General features: G+C 37.3%; 1 protein-coding gene across 6 annotated transcripts in view; it reads left to right on the top strand.

Moving 5' to 3' along the window:
- The first annotated feature begins 990 nt into the window (after nucleotides 1-990).
- The window catches only part of celf1 (cugbp, Elav-like family member 1), a 42108-nt gene continuing 22529 nt past the window's right edge, over nucleotides 991-20569 (top strand). For 4 of the 6 annotated variants that reach the window (XM_053492858.1, XM_053492860.1, XM_053492857.1 and 1 more), the window contains exon 1: nucleotides 991-1194. The gene's annotated coding sequence lies outside the window, so the exon portion shown is untranslated. The remainder of the gene's footprint in view (nucleotides 1195-20569) is intronic. The other 2 variants (XM_053492861.1, XM_053492859.1) reach the window with 1 other exon arrangement.

Here is a 20569-nt window from a genome sequence, read left to right as displayed (position 1 = left end):
TAATCGTTAGCACAGTTAGCAACCTTGATTCCTGCCTCAGTGTCTGTGTGCATGGAGTTTGCATGTTCTCCCAGTGCTTGGTGGGCTCCCTCCTAGTATCCCATAATCCAAAGGCATGCTGATTAGGCTAATTGGCATTACCAAATTGCCCGTAGTGTGTGAATATTACCTCTGGCATCCGCAATCCATAGTTGGACTACAGAAGTTAATGAATGGATGGATTCTTAAGCTACTGATAGTTTTTGTTGTTGTTGTATAATTTACCTACTGTGTTCATATATTTGGAAGCATGGTGACTTAGTGGTTAGCACTGACACCTTGTACCTTCAGGGTCCTGGTTTGAGTCCCACCTGGGGGTCTGTGTGCATGTTCTCACTTTGCTGGATGGGTTTCCCCTGGGTATTCCGGGTTCCCTCCCATAGTCACAGATTAGGCTAATTAATAATCCCAAATTGCCCATAGAGTGCAAATGCCCTGCAACGGATTGGCATCCTGTGTACACCAGAGTGTCCTCAACTTAGTGTCCTAAGTCTCCTGGGATAGGCTCCAGGCCCCCGTGACCCTGTATATACAGGATAAAGCGTTATAGACAACTAGTAGACACAAGTAAGTGTTTATATATATGTTTATAAATTCAGATTGGTGGTATTTATATTGTAAGCAACATTCTATAATTGTTTTGGAAGCATTTTTTAAAACATTCATGCCAGTAAAGCACTTCTGAACGTAACTCAATAAACACGTGACCAAAAGGTCTCTTGTAGCCTGTGTGTGTGTATATATTTATGTATGTGTTGAGGGGGGTGCTCGATACACTTCATACTCGATCTTATCTAATAATTTATTTTGTTTGAGACAAATTAAACAAACTATGTATGATTCCCAAATTTCTCAGATCTCAGTTTACAAACGTGTTGCTAACTGATAGATCTGAACGTTGCCTTTGATCCATGGCTCCACCCCGCTCCCCTTTTATAGAAGTACTAATGGTAAATGCAGGAAAGACAGCCATTTTACACTGGTCCTGTAGAAAGTGGGCTGTCGTGGGAAGACGTGCTTAGGATTAAAGAAATATATGAAATAATTAGCTCAAACAAACAGAACCCACAACGATAAAAACAGACCTGCTCCAGTGTTTTTAGAGCACTTGTTATTTTCAGACATCACTTGAAAAAAGAGGACTTCTAAGAAAGGGTAAGTCTACGTCGTTCTCTTAGTAACCATGCCTGCTTTGGGGGAAAACGCTGACTGACTCGAGCAGCAAATTAGCTCGTTAGCATGTTAGCTAGCTCTCCAGGTTAGCCGCTAACTTGTTTACCGGAGCGCTCGTGCGGCTTGCTGAGTAACGCACGTCGGTGTTACGGCGACCTGGTTGTAGATGGTCTAGAAATGATAAATCTATAAAATAATTATAATTATTAATTTATTCTCGAATTCTGCAGCTTGTAAGACAAAGATGATATGCGCGATGCCTCTACCTGCACCTCAAATGTGTGTGTTAGTCGAGAACTCATTACATTCTTTACTTTGTGTGTATTAAATTAAGCAAAAAAAAAAAAGCTGTAATATGGACATAAAAAACAGCATTCTCGTTCAGCAGGGTGTTTTCCTGTCTAGGTAGATATTATTATAAACGAGCAGACACGCTAATTGTGCAACAGCTAGCATGCTAAGCTAAGCGTTACCAGCTGTAAGGCCTGTGTTGCGATGCAGGCGTCTCCTGTCCTGTCTGGACTCTGTGCTTTTACACGAAAGAAAACGAGTTTCAGTATTAAACATAAAAGCTGTATGTTTATAATCAGGTTTTGGCTTTGTAAACGTATTGGTTTACAGTTTTAGTTTGCTAGCTAACCGAAAGCCACACACGCCCCAGTCTGGTCTTTATAACATGACCCAAGTGAACTAAGTCTTTAGGTTATTAATTCAGATTATATACCTGTCTGAATACAACAGTAGGCATTAACAAATTCAAATATTTCTCTAAAGCATTGTCGAAAAGTCCAGACAGATCTTTGGCCTGGTTTACTTGGGCCAGGCCTTCTCAGCAGGTACACACACCTCAACGTAGATTTGTATGTCTTCTTAAAAGCTAGATTATTCACCAGTCTATCAGAGATGATCACACACCAACAATCATTAGATGATTTTGTTAAGACACTGAAACATTCATGCATCAGCACAAGTTGTATTGTACACTGTGTTCATTTCACTTAACAGACGGATCTGGCCATGTGGGTTTGCTCTTGACATATTAATTATGCTTCTCTTGTGTGTGTTTGTAGTGGATTAATTAGTAGGTATAGGATTAACCAGTCACCTCCTGATACAATATCACAATACCTAGGTGCAGATTTGATTAAAATTGCGTTCTCTATTCTATAAGTATCACAATTTTATAAATATCCTGATGCAATATTAGATTTTACCCTAATTCTGTTACAACTTCAAGCCTTTAGAAAAAGTTTAGTGATTGATTAAATGTAGCCTGTTCCTTATATATATTCATTTATAAATGTAGTCCGTTCCTTATATATAATATATTCCTTATATTTCTAAACAAACTTGCCAAATAATTAATTCCTACCACACAGGATAAAATTGTGTAGTATTATAAAGAAGTGGCACAATCTTACCATCTCATATGCTTCCAAAATCTCAAAACTCAGCGAGCATGCAGATGCGTGAGCGGGGTTTCTAACGCACATGATTTTTATTTATTTTTTTTATCAGTTTGCACTTGCAGGTTTTGTGCGTATTGAGTGGGTTTTGAGACTAATCCACTTTTTCAGAGTTTGGACAAAGCAAATAGGAGGCTTTTAATGCGCATGATTTTTAATAATATAATGTGATAAAATACGTTTCTTTTGTGCGTTTCCGTTGCTTCTGTGCTCGGTACGAAATTGTTCATATCTGATGCTGATCGGCCTGAAAACCAGCCAGTTCTGGTCACTCGCTGAGTAAGGTGTTTCATGTCTATTTTAAATGTAAAAATAGTTTAAAAAAATAGATTTTGTAGTCAAACTACAGTATTTGAATCACCACACAAAAGAATTGTGATTTGAAAGAATTTATTTTTTGTACCCCCATGTCTAGTAACTAGAAACTTTTGGTCAATTCTCACATTTTTCCTTGTGTCTGTGGGTTATCTATTTATCTAGTGTAAAGCAGAAGTTCTCAAATATTGTGTAGACAGGGCCCTCTTCACAGCAGAGATTTATTTTACGAGCATTATGTAAATGTGTTTGTTTATGACAACCATAAGTTTGCAGGTTCATGTTGGTGATCCACACAGACCTGCTTAAGTTACTCAAGCTCAATTTAAAAGACCAAAACTAGCTCATAACCGTAAGAACTCAATCATCAGTCAAATATAACAACTTGTATATCATGGTGCTTAAAAAAACCCCACCTGCCTAAACTTCATGGTTTAAAACTTACTGATATAAAGAAGGGCATGCTTTAAGAACTAGGATTAGAAATGCCATCATTAGTGTGTACTGACCTTTAATCACTGTCTGATTATGGTATCTAAAATAAGCAGACCTCCACCTTGTACATGTTTTGCTTGACAAAGTACATTTATGCGAGTTTAGTTTGAGTCAGATGGCAGGGAGAACATATTACGTCTGAACATGCGTAACTTGATCAGGCGTTGTCTATATTTACACCGAAAGAGCACTTGAACTGTTTGTTTAAAGCATCAAGTAGAGCATTTCTTCCCTTTACTGTCTAAGAGAAAAAAATATTTAAAAATATTGAAACTAGTTGCTAGAACAGGTGAAGGGATTGATATCTATACTCATTTATTTTGAAATACATTTTATATTTAAATATTACCAGGAAAGAAGTTGGCATTTAACAGTAAAAATACTGTTTTAGTGAAGTTAGCAAATTTTTATTTATTTATTTTTTTTTTGAATGATGAAATAACATTAGCTCAATAACTCGTGACTACACATTCATTCCCTATTATTTGCAAAGCTAGAAGCTTGGACTCTCTAGTTTGATCGCTTGGGGTGACTGGAAGCCTTAAGTACCCTTAATATGCCCTTACGCTCATGCTATGAAATCCTAACTAATATAGAGGACGTTTTTTTTTTCTTTTTCTCTTGTAATAATTTTGTAAAGTAAATTATAATTTTATTATGATGGGATGTGTACCTCATTTAGCAGCATGGTTACATTTTATATACTTGACAATATAAAGTACTGTCATTTTGGGAGAAAATTAGTTACCCATATATACATAGTTTTTTTTTTTTTATATTGTCCAGCTTTGAACTAATTACAGGAGAGGTAAGAGACTTACCTGGGAAAATTTGTTATATTTAAATCAAACCTGCTGAACTCGACTTTCAGCATAATAATTTCATCTCTTCCACAGGAGTGGAAAACCTACAAATATGTTGGTTAGCAGTAGACGTTATGCCACACTGATTAGTAATGCTTGTAAATGTAAAGTTAGAGATTAGAAAAATTAATACTATGGTGAATAATGCGCACTAGGTAGTATATCTAAGAAATAATGACATCAGTGACCTGACCTCCTGACAAATTATTTAGTTAGGAACTACGCTGTTTGGAAGGCAACCCATGTGTTCATGACTCTGAGGATATAATTATCTGCTTGCCTCAATAACTTTATTGTGTACGTCAGTGTGACTGACACTGTTACTTGGCACCAGTTGAAAGAGCGAGACTTCAGAGCACACTTCTGTGTAGACTCGCATTGTGGGTCCATTGGAGATGCCTGTCATGAGCTTTGGTCGCTCTGTGAACATCCCAGTATCTGTTTTTTTTTAATATTTTTTATATGAACTCGATGCTAAGGATAAGTTTGCTGATTGTAATCATATTTTAATAACTGTGGACTAATTTGAGACCAAACAAGTGTGTTGGGGGTGGGGTTTGACTCTCGCATGCTTACATCATCTCTCCCTCAATTGGCTTCCAGTTGTGTCAGTCAGTTTGGGTGTAACAACGTTTGTCGTATCTCAGCTACCATATGATACTAGTCCCCCCATCAATCCCCCCCTTTAAATTAACACAGCGATGCACAATATATCCATTTTAAAGAGATAATAGAAGTAATTATCTTGCTTTGCTTTTCTTACTTTGTACACTCGACTGAAATGAGGTTAAATTGCTTTTCAGACTTTGAATGAGCCCATTGTGTGCTGTTCTCTAGGCCTGAGCATGTTCCCCATGTCATTGGTAGTACACAGGAAACCATCGTATTAAGCAAGCATATTGGTATATTCAAAGTTTTTTTTCTTCTCAGCCATCATCTTGTGTCCTAGAGTGAAACTGCATACCTCCATTAAGACACTAGACGCTAGTCCCTTGCCTGCCTGTCAAATTATATAATAATAAAGGATCCTTTTTAGTGCTGTGAAAAATAACTATACTATATAATTTGTATACTATAAAGTAACCTTAAAAATGTAAACAAGATTTTAGGGAGGAAAAAAAAGTCTGACTTTCTGCGTTTGATCACGTCTGTGCATGTCAATCATCACCTCCCCCACAGAGATGCATAGTTTGTTAAAGATTATGCTAGGAAAATATGATGATTGCTTTTTGATAAATGTTTTATTCAAACAGGCTGTAAAAAAAGCAAAAATGGTTATACTTAATGTTAGTGTTTTACCTGTTTGTGCCATGTGGGAACATTTTAAATAAATGCAAATTTGTTCTTGAAACACCTTTTTTTCTTCCTTTTTTTTGTTTAAAAAAGTTTGGTTGTTGCTTTTAACCAGGCCCAGTGTATTTACATTTATTGGTTGTCAGGTTTGTTGTGAAGTGCTTTAAAACTGAACTCCAGCATGGGTCATTATAAGGGTGGGCGGTATGAGCCAAAAACTATACCTTGGTATTTTTAGGCTGAATAGCAATACACTATATCATCTCGGTATCTTAAACAAAGTGGGCTAAGTGTTCAGTAGGTCAAAGCCACGTGTAAAATGTCATAAGCACTTTTATTACAAGAGACTGATTGATGCAAAGATGTGGGTTTCTTCCAAGTTTAAAACATTCTATAAAACATGGGAATGAAGGGGGGGGGGGAAAACATTTAAAATAAATTGCCTATATTAAGTAATAATAAGCTGCAAAGATTCCTCATTCAGTTGTTCTCAACAACAGTGACTTGACTTGATTCGAATAAGGCTAAGTACAGCAATAAAAATGTGAACAAAAACAACAGGCCTACATGTTCTGATGAAGTTGTTAAAATTTCTACAGTTAGACAGCTGAGCTCATGGAGTTATCCTAGAGAAATAAATAAGCATTTTGAGGGCACGTTTTGCGCTTTACTATATCAGGGGTTTCTAAATGCTGTTGTTTTAATTAATATAAGTAGTAAACGTAGAGAGTTTGTGTCAGCGACTTAAGTGACCATCATCTACTTGTATTTTTTCCCCTGTTATTATGTATAGGCATAAACTAAGAAGTTTAATTCTCACTTAGGGATGCAGTGTAGGGATGTATGACCACCCTTATGGAGTGTTAAAGACATCTCGGCACGTCGTGCATACAAATTCACCAAAATGCGGGAATTAATTGTAGCATTTTAAGGCTTCTGTGTATTAAAAAGTGGCCTAAATATGTATTATTTTTCTCTTTATGATCTCCACAGGGTGAATGAACCTTAAAATGCACTTTCTTTTTGGGTAAAAAAAAAAAAAAAAAAAGACTTTTTTCAGGCTGTGCAGGCTTTACAACATCAGCACTAACTTTACCACACTCTTTATACTGCAGTTTACAGCAGTAGAATATTTTGCATAGCATTTTTGTGACTTTTAAATTAGCATGATCCGGCCGTGCTAGCACAATAGCGTATTTTAACAAGGCATAACACGAGGTTTTTTTCCGAGACACAGAGAGAGAGGGAGGGGGCGTGGCTGTGTGAGGCGTGTGAGAGAGGAGAGATGCAAACACTGGCACAGTTTCATGGGAAAAGTTGTTGGGTTGTGTAACATTAAACCTGCCTGGGTTTTGCTGAAAAGCTACCACACAGTTACAAATTAACAAATCTGCCTTTCCAGAGCAGACTGTGTTGTTTTGTTCATATTAATCAAAAACAAAACCTCATTTCTGCTTTTGTAACATACCTGAGAAATAGCATGGAGCGTCTATATCGTAGCTGGACCTGCAGCAGAGAGTGTGGGGTCAGCCTTAGTGTTGTTCACTGTATGTGGTGATGGCTGGTCTATTTGCCAAGCTTCTGTTCTTTTGGAAAAGAAAAAAAGTAAATTCCTATACAGAAAAATGCCACTTGCAGGGTAAGTCATAAGTTTTTTTAAATTCTAGATAATTATTGTTAATTGTTTACATGCACATTATCATGCATTATTGCAGACTGTGTATTTAAATGACTAACAAAAACATTGTGTTGTGTGTTATGTGATGTACAAACATTTAAAGGGTTTTTTTCCTTAGTTATAGATGACTCAAATCCATGAAAAAAAGGCATACGCACAAGTACAAACTGGAATGCTTTAAATTCTCCATACTCACTGACGTAGGCTGCCTGTAGTGGCACACTTTTACAGTCTTAATGTTTTGTGACAGAAACCTATTAAAGGTAGTAAATTCACATGAAGCATGGTTCTCAATTTCATTGACCATGTACATCAATTACATTATATTTACATTACTGTAGTTATAGATTTGTAGTAGGGCTGGGCGATATGGCTGAAAACTGTATCACGATATCAGTGTTTTATATCGGTCGATATCGATAATTATTGATATTTTTACCACCCATTTAAAATAAGGACCAGGAGAAAAATATATAACATTTAAACATTTTTATTTTAAACTTAACCTTCCTCTGATCATAGTCCCCGCAGTTATTAAGACAGAAATGTCAATAACCATGATAATTAAAATGTAAACGTAAGTCTAAAGTCACAATGAACACTTAACAATTATCTCTTAACATTTAAGGTGCAAAATGAAAGAAAATGTAAGAAATGCTTAATAAAGTGTAATAAAATAAATGCATTTTCTGCTTTTGAAGAGTAATCCAGCAGACCAGCATGAGACGACATGGCGCAACCAAACGTGATACTGTTACATGATTGACGTTAGTGTATCACTCCCTACGTTGCTAGGTCACCAGAGAGCGAGTGCCTTTGTTAATGCAACTGTCACGGGCAACCGGAAGCGGTCAGAAGACTAGCAGTTAGCCCTTGTAGCGTTGACGGTAAATCCAAACGCGGAAATAGCGCGAACAGGCAGGATAACCACGCGAGTCATTGTAAGAACTCTCTCACGCCGAGAGCAAGAGTTTACACAATTATACCCGCTGTTGCGGGAGAGAGGTTGATTTTACGACAGCTGTTTACGGGAGTGTAGTCCAGTGCAGGCAATGCTTTGTGGGTAATGCAGTCCAATGTGCGTGAACGCGGAAATGTGAGATGAGCTGGAATATTGAGCCTGAACCTGTTTTCTTTTAGTAGTTTTTGGTTTGATTTAAGTACGTAATCCACCCGGAAGTTTGTAATATCGCCTGACAACGCAGAAAATAAAAGAAAGGACATGCATCGACTCGTTTGTCTTTCCCATCACTGCATGGGCATAAATTAACGGGCTGTTGCGCTGCCGCGAGGAACGACAAAATAAAGCGGAGAAGCTAACACCGCGTTCTAGCAACACACACTCAATCAGGGATTGGACCCAAAATCACACAAGATCCGGCGAAGCCTCGGAAACGGCATGGGCAGACTCAATGACTGAGCAATGTAAAGCGCCATCTTGTCTCCTTTTATACTTCCTGAATCCTGACCGTACTACTTCAGGGTCCTAGTGCCGGTCGCGGAGCGAGTGCGCGTGACAGCAACCAAACTAGCTTCGCGACCTCGGTTTTCTTCCGACAAAGAATAAAAATTATCGAACGTTTTATCGAACACATTTTTTATTGATATCGATCACGTGTCTATCGCGATACATATCGTTATCGTTTTATCGCCCAGCCCTAATTTGTAGTGAATAACTCTTCAGTGATTGAATGTCTGATTTACTTCTACAGTCATACTGCAATCGGATGTAAATCCTGAGCAAAAATATATAATCATAAATATATGGCATAAATAACTGGCATTTAGAATATGGCTTTATTCATATAAAACATAGCACAGCATGTCCCTCTAAAAAAGAATAAAAAAAAGGAAAATATTTATTAGATTATTAAACACAAGAAACCGATCTAAATGCTTTGTTAAAATATCAGTTTAGTCATAATCACCATGAAGGTGGTGTCTGTGTCCACTTTGACAAAAACACACATATGCTGAGGGCATCCAATTAACATGACAGCTTTTTCTCTTAAACAAAGCTGTGATTCTACTGTTTTTTTTTTTTTGTTTTTTTTCCCCCACATTTCTACCATGACACTGATGGTTCAGCATTGTTCCTTCCAGGTTTTAATAATGTGTCAAAGGTTATTTAACCCATTTAAAGTAATTTCTAACCTTTTTGTTTTTCTTTGTGTGATACGGGTCAACACTTGTTTTTTTTTCTCCCTCCCCCCAAGTTGTTTAAACACTCCAAACATGGTCCAGCATCCACAGACTGTTTTTTGCCTTGTATAAACATCTTCAATCCAGATTTAGTCCCCTCTTTACCATTATAATAATCTTAACTTTTCCATTACAGGGTTTAAAATAAGGCCTTGTTCAGACTGCAGGCCAAACTGATTTTCTTTATGAAGCTGATCTTTAGCACTCGACTGATCAGAGGAGATTTGGCTCTGTTAAGACTGGCAATCTGACACCTTGTCGACTTCTCTGCATTGGTTGCTGTGGTAACAACGCCAAAGGCGTGGATATGCTCTAGCAGTGTGTTGTGTGATGTTAAATGCTGGAGACTTGTAACGGCAGGCAGGTAACAAGAAGACAGTAAAGAATGTAGGTGTCGCATCTCACCCTTCAGGTTGTGTCGCTCTCTAGTTGATGGTCCATGGTCCATCGTCTGCTGCTCGTTTTTTTTCCAACCATGGATCCATGTCCATACCACGTGATCACTTGGACTGTCTAGCGTGTAAAGCGTCCAGACTGAGACACATCTATAGGAATGCGAATTGAATCTGATTTAAGTCCACCTCAGGATGTCGTTCAAATCAGATTTGCAAACATCGGATTCAGTGTGGGTTTTTACATAAAAAAACAAAACATTTACAGACTACATAAAAGCAAACTGTTCATACCAAAATCCATATTTGGGCTTGCAGTCTGATCGAGACTTTTTAAATTTAAATATTTTCATTGCACCCCTAAACTTTTTTGTGCTCCTTCGAAAGAAAGTAATGTTTGTATATGAGGAGACATTTTCAAGCAAAATTATTAGATTTATTTGCTCATAAAGGCCACCTTCTTCTCTTCTTCTTCACACAGCTGCCCCCAAATTTTCTGAGCCTTTTTCCTCCGGTGATAAACATAACTATTAACAGTGCATGTGTCCACTACAGTGCATGTGTCCGCAATTTATTGTTTCTGTACATTATTTCGTTAAGAGTGGAGGATTGCCATAACAATGACACGGTTGCCTGCTTGCTGCAGTCTATGAGGTAGTCCTCTAAAATAAGCCACTGCGGTGTTCTCTGCCAGCTTATGTTAAAATTCTATTTCCTAGAACATATATCGCAGCTGTGGGGGATTTATTGATTTTCTCATCTGTTACTTGACAACAACTTGCAGTTGGAAAATTCAGGTTTCTTTACACTAAGCGCAGACATCCCACCCTGCAGAAACTCATTTCATCCCCCCGGACACAAGTATGCCATTATCAGCAGGAGTGCTGTATTTAGTGCGGTTTTTTCTTTTTTCTTTTTTTTTTTTTTTTTTTACGGTTTACAACTGTGCCATGTCCCTGCAGGACACTAATCTGGTCTGATTGGGAGAGAGAATGTGCATGAGGGAGAATGAGAGAGGTTAAATGTAAAGCCCTTCCCAGTATGAAAAGTGATGGCTTTGCTCTCACAGGGAGAGATGAATCAGTATGTATGCTTGTACGTGTTCTCTCTCATGAACACCCTGCTTCATTCACCAAATACTGGTTTCTGGGATATTGTATGTGGAAATTGGCATGCTGGTCAGTTCATCATTGTTTTATTAGTGCCTTAATTTGGGGGGGGGGACAGTATTGGCAGCTTGGACTGATTTATTTATTTAATTCTTTATTTTTATACTTTTTATTTGCATACATGTTCCTAAATACATTTAGAAGCTTGCACACATTTTTTTTTTTTTTTTTTAAACAAATAAATATAATATAAAAATAAAATATTAAATAAATAATCTCACTTGTAGCATGGCTATAGGGAGCCACAATGTCAGATAAAAGTGCACGTACCATGTGATGCTTTTAGGTTATTGATTTTGTGGGTTACACACCTTATATTATTATAAGATTGAATTTTCACGTGTAACATCTAATTTCCCTTTTCCACACACTGACGCAATGCAGCTGTTGATAATGAATTAGAGAGTTAAAACAGGTGTGTTAAGAGGGCTTGCTCAATCCTCATGCTTGAAGTGTTGACGGCTCTGATAAAGAGCCTCCCGTTTCTGAAGCTATTTGACAAATTTCCAATGCACCCTTATTTTTTATTTGCCTTGGGAGCTTACTGTAGGTTTTTACTCTTATAGCATGAAATAAACCTGTGTGAAGTGAATTTGTTTAAAAGCTAGATGATGAGCTGTTTCCCTGGTTACATGCTAACCGTGCACGCGCGCACACACAGACTACTTGTGTGTAGCTGCCTGTCTGTGGGTGGATTTTAGTCCTGCATGGCAACACCTCCATTATCTGCCACACTGCATGCGGGCTGTGCTGATTGACTTTAAGAGTCTGTATTTCAATAGGGATGAATGTTTAAGACTGTATGTAAATGTCACTACTTGGTTTTTATCTTTTTTTTTTTTTTTTTTTTTTATATAAGAGGAAAAAAAGGTGTCTGACCTGCATTGAACTTTGATTGCATCAGGAATAGAGTTAATAGGAAATGGACACTTAGTTTTTTTTTTTTCCTTCCCTCTCCATGAGTAAATGATGTGCACCAGTCACATAACACTTTACCGTTCAGCAACGCACAAAAATAGCTCCAAAAATACTTGCACACTAAGAAAAACAAAATACATAAATTGTGCATTTAAGTAATAAAATGATTTACTTGTTCTCCTTGGGCTTGTGATCTGTTGTTGATACAAAAGTAATAAGTGATAGTTGGAATTTTTTATTGGGATGGTCAATGTATAATTTTGACTTACTAGAAACACATTTTAGTGTTTTCACATTAGAAATGATTGATTCGTACCATGCTCAGGAACTTCCCTGCTGGCCAATTTGACCACCTCTTCTTCTCTTATTTACTTTTAAATAATACATTTCTATGAGGAATCCGATCTTGCCAAGCTCTCCAGTCAAAGAATCCAAATGGTTAAAGAGCACAGTGAAGATACAAAAGGCCATAAAAGCCTTAAGACAATGTGAAAGGATATTAACGTGCATGTTTCAAACCAATCAGTTTGAAGTGATTGGCTGTTCTCATCTGAAATTAGTTTCAGCTCACCACATGTTTATACCATCATGTTAACACCTGTTAATGGCTTTGCCCTGTTTTGACCCCTCCTACAAATGAAACCTCCTAAAACTTACCCCCTTTAGGGTTCAAAACAAGACTCTAATCTGATTAAGGCAAACAGAAAATACGTGAATTAAAATACTGTGATAGTGTGATTTATTTCCACGCTTGTTTAAATTTTTTTCTTTCATGCCTGTTCTGTTTTTGTCGGTCAGAACAGGTCGCTCTCTAGTAGGAAAGGCATGTTTTTTTGTTTTATTGTTTCTTTCTTTGGTGTCGAACGCTGCTGACCATATGCTTACAGTCATTCCTCGTGCTTTAGCCACACCCACTTTGCATGCAAGCAACCTTTCATAGTCAAGCCATGAATAACACACGCACACACACCATGCAGCTGTCTGTGCTGAACCCATTAGGTAACTGTAGTGTTCGAGTCAAGAAACACAACTACAAAGCGTCATTTTCAATACAGCTTTATAAATTATTGATGGCAAATTTTCACTGGGAAATTGAACAAACTTGTTTTGAAGTCTCAAAGGTTTTGTGTAAAGATGTTTAAACTTTAAAAGCCTTTGCTGAATCCTGTGTATATCGTTTTAGAATTAACGTGATAATTTCTATAAAATCTTCAATGAAATTTGCAGTAAACTTTGGTCAAAAGTTTCCCACATTACCCAAAACCGTTATCTCGATTCAGTCACATCACACTCTAATTTCTGAGTGACAGCAATTCGATTACATGCATTTCCCTGCATTCAGATCATGCTGCGCTCACGTGTCCACTTATTCATTTGACAACAATCCCAGGTGCTGCATCAGTCACCCTCATTGATCGCATTCGCACAGTGTAAAACAAAACAGTTAATTCACCAATCAGGCCAGAGATTAGCGAGTGGTTATCTCAATCATCACCTCGCTCGTTCTCTCATCTCACTTCATTAACGCTGTTCTGCTCTCACTCACGTGACGTGAAGCAAGGAGGCAGCACTGAACAGACTAAGCCTAAATCTGTTTTGCTTTCAGATAAATTTTTTACTAGCTCAAGCTCTCTCACGCTTGCTCAGATTGTATTTGCAGTCTTTATCCAGTCCGTATTCAATCACAATACTGTTCAGAGTTTAGAGGAGGGACGGTACCATGATGTTTTATACCCGAGTACACCTTCGAGTTTACACTTTTTCCTAAACAGTAGGCGGCATTATTCATTATACGGCCTGCAATCCATGAATAAACACTCTGGAAGAGTACAAGGTAGTCAACATTTGCACTATTTCTAATATTACTGATATTTTAAAATATATGGTCATCTTTCCTTTGTTCCTACTACATCAGTTACAACTGTTTAGTTCAGAGAATGAAATGGGCACATACTACACACAGAGTAGAGGAGACGTATGAACTGATTTATTTCATTTTAACTGACTGAAAATATTTCTTTTACCCTGATGGAAAGTAATTTATTGCGTTCAAACAATAAATAGATGGTGTTTGTTTAATGCATAACTTAACACTTTTGCCCCCCCCCTTTAACTTAGGCAGATGTGAAGAGGCATTTTTTTCAACTCATGATGACTCTACCAACCTACACCAAGCCTGGTTTGAATCTGTCTGTTGCGTGTGCACTTTCTCAGAAACAGGGCCACTGAATCATCACCGCTTCCATAACAAAGGAGGGACTTGTGGGTATTGTTTGAGGCACCGTCAAGGATCAGACCTAGACTCGATATATAAATATAAGTCAGTTTGACTTTTTAGCATGTGGTGGTTTTTTTTTTTTTTTTTTTTTTCCCCCTCCCTTTTCTGACAGAAACTATCCAAGAGACACCTACTTGTTTTTTCCCCCCGATTTTTCAACAAACTCTTCTGTCTGTAACTTCAAACCCAGGACTCCTAAAGACCATAGTCTTGATGTTTAAGGATCTTCTATAGTTGGAAACTGGTGTAAGTACAGGATGCATATGTAGGTGCCACAGACAGAGCTTATTATCACATTGTCAGTGAACTCAGTGAAAATCACCTTATTATTCTTATAAACAGAGCTCTTTCACATGCATTTATTTATTTGTAGCAAGTCTATGAATTCTGTCTATCATCTCTACCTAGTGCAAATTACAATATGGGAAAATATCTCAGAAGGTCTTGTACCTGCTATTCGTTATCGTTTAAAAATGTAGACAAGTTGCGATTATTTATTATTATTATATTTCTTTCCTCTCCAATTACTCTTTTTAAAAAAGTTAGGACGGCTTGCAAAGCTGAATTTGATGCTGTAAATGACTTTTAATAGCTGTAACTAAGCTCAAGTCCACTACACGTGTGTGCTGTGTGGAAATCCTTGAAGTTGATGTCACCATGATGACAGTGTTTCCATTTTCTCATTTTAAATCTGTTTTGAGAGTGAAGACATTCCTGGTATTATGTTTGGCAGCATGGAAGCTCGATTGCATCTAAAGAACATATTTTCTTGCTCTGTTGTGACTTTAGACTGAGGTTATGGTTCATGTGAGATACAAAACAGGCTAAAAAGAAACGTAAGGCGCACCAAAAAAAATTGTGCATCTTAATGGCGATTTTTTTTTTTTTTTTTTTTTTTTTTTCAATTGTTCGTCTTTTATATTTTGTAACAGTTTACAAATCGGCCACTGCTTTTAAACCCAGGTTTTGTGCTAATCTATGCAGGACTGGCACTGTCATGCTTAAGTATCGAGCTGCCTTCTCTCATTTAGTTTTGGAACAACCTTTGTATTCTGCAAGCCAAGCTTTTACATCCTGTAGTTTCTCTTACTTTCTCTAACCATGCTCCAATGAGTTATAAGATCAAGACATGTGACCATAAACAAGCAGTCTCCTCAGTGAAAATAGTGCGTTGATGGTGGCATATTACCGGAACTCGATTGTGCCCCCGCTCGAGTGCATTCACACAGGGATTACCATTGTGTTACCGGTCTCTATTCGTGCCTATGGATCATCCGCTTTTATCAGCACCAATCTGACACCCTGTTTACCTGACGCTGCACTCCGTTCTGCTTGGCTAAGAAAAAAGCTGACAAAAAAAGTCTCCATCTATCAGCACTTTTCATTGTCAGATCAGGGGAGTGGTTTTCAGTGGTTCGTCCAGCCCTGGAGCAATTAGCAGACCCAACTGCCCTCTGTAGCAGCTAAAGCCTGTGTTAATCACGGAGTGCTGTGTGTTTTTGCCCTGTGTTGATTTAAGTTTGTTGCCCTTAGGTACTCTGTTTTCCTGTCTGTTTTTCTCCCTCAGAGAGTCCTGATCTGTCTTAATGAAGTCAGCTTACCTTCTTTCCCAGTCCTTTCAGTTTCTCTATTTACAGACACTAAATCTTGAACACTTTACTTGAAGAAGGCCCTTCTAGTAAGGCCGTTCCGTTGTCGTTCTTACTCGACAGAAAAGCTGCATTGTTTGGATTCGGTTTTTGCTTAACTTGAAGCTTTCCGTTTGCTCTTCATCGTGGCTCTGTGGAGAAGCGGCTGTGGATTTGTGTTGGAGGAGATGGCTTCGTTTAAGCTGGACTTTCTGCCAGAGATGATGGTGGACCACTGCAGTCTGAACTCAAGTTCAATGTAAGTACAGCTACTCTGTACTTGTTTAAGGTTTTGGTTTTTAAGTGAGAATTAATGTTATAAGGAACGGCCTACATTTAAATAATCAAAAAAACTTTTTTTAATGGTTTAAAGTAGTAACAAAACCCGGGGGAAATGTTATATCAAATCGAAATATTTATAAAACTGTGATGTTTAAAGAATCGCAATTTTAATCAAATTGTACTGTTCTTTCGAATTACTGTGAGTTTTGGCGTAGTGACTACGTTGTCAATCTTTCCACATAAAAAAATAAATGTAAACATATTAAAATTTTTTGGTGGTCCTCGCAGAATCTCACAGACCCTGTGGAACCCTGCAGAATGTCGGCCAGTCACTTCAGGTGCCTCACGGTGCATAACACAGCGTTTCACCGCAAGTCAAACCGCGTAGGTGAAATAGGGGTGTAATTGTTACAAGTTCTAATTCCATGGTCTTTCCTCATTTTTATTTCGTTCTACACAATATGTAATGCAAAATATGCGATAATATACTATGAACAGTTGAACTTATGCTCTGTAAAGCCTTCATAACGGCTCTAATCTGAGGTGCGGTTTGATTGGTCATTTGAGTCTGGTGACTCTAAATGAACTTCTCTGCAGCAGAGTTAGGTTTTGGTCTTGCTTTTCTGAGATGAGTTCCATCATGGTGCTTGATGGGTTTTGCAAATGCACTTGACAATACTGTTCTTGCAAGAACTATTCCAGAGGAGCTGAGCTTCGTGTCTTAAAATAACAACCCACTGTTGATGTTACTTAATTATCTGGTTGTGTGTGTGTGTATAAAATATGTATCCTGCAAAGCACAAGACTTACTTTTGAAACCTTGAAAAGTTGCTTTTGACTGAGTAAATCGAGCTTTTGTTGCTAGATGTTTTTCCCCCATACATCTGCTTTACAACTACCATGAGAACAGTTTAATCCTAATTGGGAGAATAACTGTAAACACGGAAGCACAGAATGTTCCCCAAACACTTCTAAGCAAAACTCAATTGATTAGGTTTAGTCAGCAGTTTTACAGATCTGAAAAATACTATTGTAAGCGTTGCCTTGTTTCACTGCTCAGGGACTACTTAATAAAATTCCTGTGTGTGTCTAGACTTGCTCAGGACTACTGAGAGAATTTACAGAAACGTATTTGGAGCAGTATAATAGCAGAGACTTGAGTGCTTGCAGAATCTGGCTGTTGAATCACTGATGGCCAAATATGTCTCCTAGAACTTTATTATTATTTTTTTTGTGTGGTGTGTAATATGTAGGTCTGGAATTATCCGTATTCTGTTGCAGTTTTTATATCAATAGGGGGTGCATGCACCAATCTTAAAGCAGTGTTTGGGTGATGTATAGAATTTTGCTATTATAAAAAAAACAATAATTTTGCTGAACAAAACCAGTTAGGACCGCAGTAGGATCCAACGTTTGGTTTAGCATTTAAATATAAAACTTAATGTTATGTAACTATACATGTGAACATAGTTAAAAAAAAAATATTTTAACCAATGTTTTTTTTTTAGTTAATTTTTTTTATTAAATTTTATGAGCAGTCAATATGTATAGTGTTTCCGTACAGAGAAGTTATAAAAGTTATATATCGTCACTCGACAGTAATGACTTGTATCTTATTATGTTGCAGTAAATTATTTCCGTTGCACAGCCTTAGTGGACATGTCTCATGGGATACGATGTAAAAATCTTTTTCATGTTAAAAATTATGTAAAATATACTACCAAGCATCCATCAGAGCCTATTTGTGTAATTTATGATTCTTATATTATAAATAAGTGCTGGTGCTGTTTTTAACATATCTCTAAAGTAAAGCAACCAATTGATTTTGTTAAATTATATTAATAGTTTTCTGTCTGTGCAGTCTCCTTGTTCCTAATTTGTCTTATTGACAAAGGAAAGTATTTATTAGATCCTATCTTCAGCAATTGATGGACTCCCATTCATCTGTGTATTATGTGTGGACTGTGCTAGTTAAAGCCTGCCAGATTTTGACCCATTTTGTTAAAATAGCCCTTCTCATTAAAGCCCAATTCCAATCCTATTTTCTACCCCTTAAAATATTTCCCCTAAGAAATTGGACACCACTACGACACTGTTATACGTCATCATACGTATCTGTCCATTTACATGTACACATATGGCCGCAAGCAAAACAAACAATGCGTTATCAAATGCTAGGCAAATTGCCGTGCTACTGAACTTTCATATTTGTTTGTAGCATGCAGTAAAGTGTATATGACGTAAAAAAATATTTTTGTAATACTGTGCAATCGGTGCTATCCGCTAGCAAACTTTAGTGATTTCTTTGCAAACGTTTCTTTACAGAACATCACCATAAACACAAACACAAGACTAAAGGTAATATACATATAATGAGTGAGCAGCCATCTTAAAAATTTCGCTTAGCCCTTCGTTTGAAGTAAGGTCCCAAAAAATCTTCGTTTGGAGGGCTATCTGGCCCTTCCCCTTCCCCCTACCCCTCCAACCAAAAGAGAAATAAGACACCCCTACCCCTTCACATGAACGCGCCAAACGGAGGGGTAGGGGTAGGGGTAAGGGGTAGAATTGGGATTGGGCTTAAGCCTGATTTGATGAAGAGAAATCACAAGAATTACATCAACCCTGTTTGATAGATATCACTCTTTCTTCTGCTTAACATGCTTTGTGGCAAATTGTTTGTGATGGAACAAATACTATCTTCTAGCCCCCCTTTTTTTTGCACCACGGACCGGTTTTATGTCAAGACGGTTTTCCGCGGACCATCTTAAAAAGATAGGTTGTTGGATATGGATGCAGGATTTTTATTTCCTTTGTGGTGATTTCGGGACATTCCGCCTTGATTTTAGTCCAAAATGTCACCAGAGGTAAAGTTGCTTCAAACACTCTTTTAAGGCTTGAAGCATGTGAATCATGTGAATGGGGGACGATCTGATAATTTTTCAAAATAAAACACTCTGCAGAATCTAAGACAATCAAATGGAAATAAAATCAAATGTATAATTTTGATTCTTTCTCTGCGGCCCGGTACCCAATTATCCTGGTACTAATTTGCGGCCCCGGTGTTTGGGGACCAGTGTCCTGGTGGATCAGCGATGTACTGGTGCTAAACCTGCTGACTTGATGTTGTGTTTTCGTAATTCATATATATATTTTTTTTCGGCTTGAAAGATGTATAATATTGGTACGCAACCGTGTTGTATCATATCAAATTTGTCGATTACATTCTTAAATGCTTTTCATCACAGAGTGTTCCATGTGAAAGTAGGAAGAAAAAAGTTTTTTTTTTTTTTTTTTTTTAATTATGTTTTTTTTTTGTGGCAATATATATTTTTCATGCGTATTAACGCTCAACTATTAAGAGCAATAGAATTTACTAATTTTGTAACATGAATATTGTCAATTCAGCTAAATGCTTTTTATTACTGTAGAGAGAGAACACAAAGCAACCATAGAGGAAAACACAGCTTGGGATGGTGAATTATTACTGTATTTACTCTACTGATACCAAAGAAAAAACGACAGCGCTTACCAAAGAAAATGTACTTGCGTGAATTACAGTACATATAAAGGTAACATCGTTATTTTACATTCTAGTACTGCGAGAGACACAGCAGTACAGTATACGGGTTTACCGTTACAATCTTTTTTCAAAAACTGAGTTTTTGATGAAATGAAGTGTTTTAGGAGCATATGTAGGTTTAAAAACAATACAAACAGGCATTTATAGGCATTTTTTTGACCACATCCTACATTTACGGTTTTTCACAATTCGCAAATGGTCTAGGAACGTAACCCAACTAATTGCCGAGGGTCACCTGTACTGGAAAAACTACAGGTGACTATATTTGTTATAATGTATTTGTATTTAGCTTCTTGCAGATTCATTGCACATGCAGAACTGGCTCCTTAACTCATTATGTTTTAATATATTTTTTTATTATTATAATTTTTTGTTTTTTTTGTTTTTGAGTCAAACACTCTCATGCACTGTTGGTCCGTCATGTAACAGACAATACAGTGTCTTCCAGTCGGATTCAGTCAGGCCACTTATGTGCAGCTCTGGCTTCTTTTCAGGAGTACTTGGCACAGGATGTAAGCTTGCAGGAGCTGCAAGTGTAGTGTTTTTGTGTGTATCAGCTTATCACTATATATTAAATGAGACAAACGGGAACAAGTCTTTCTCTGAGCATTAGGAGGTCGCGCTTTAACAGGTGGTGGTATTTATTTATTTGTTTATTATTTTTTTTTTTATTTATTTAAAGAAGCCTTACAGTGAGTTTCTGCCCATGCTAGCCTCAGATTCCTGTTTTTGGATAACAGGAGTGAAACCCAATCTGGTCTGATTTTATGTGCTTTTCTACTCACCACATTCAAACGT

Source organism: Clarias gariepinus, chromosome 3, assembly GCF_024256425.1.
Source record: "Clarias gariepinus isolate MV-2021 ecotype Netherlands chromosome 3, CGAR_prim_01v2, whole genome shotgun sequence".
Lineage (NCBI taxonomy): Eukaryota > Metazoa > Chordata > Actinopteri > Siluriformes > Clariidae > Clarias > Clarias gariepinus.
Note: the sequence above shows the minus strand (reverse complement) of the source record. Positions and strands in the feature narration are given on the sequence as shown.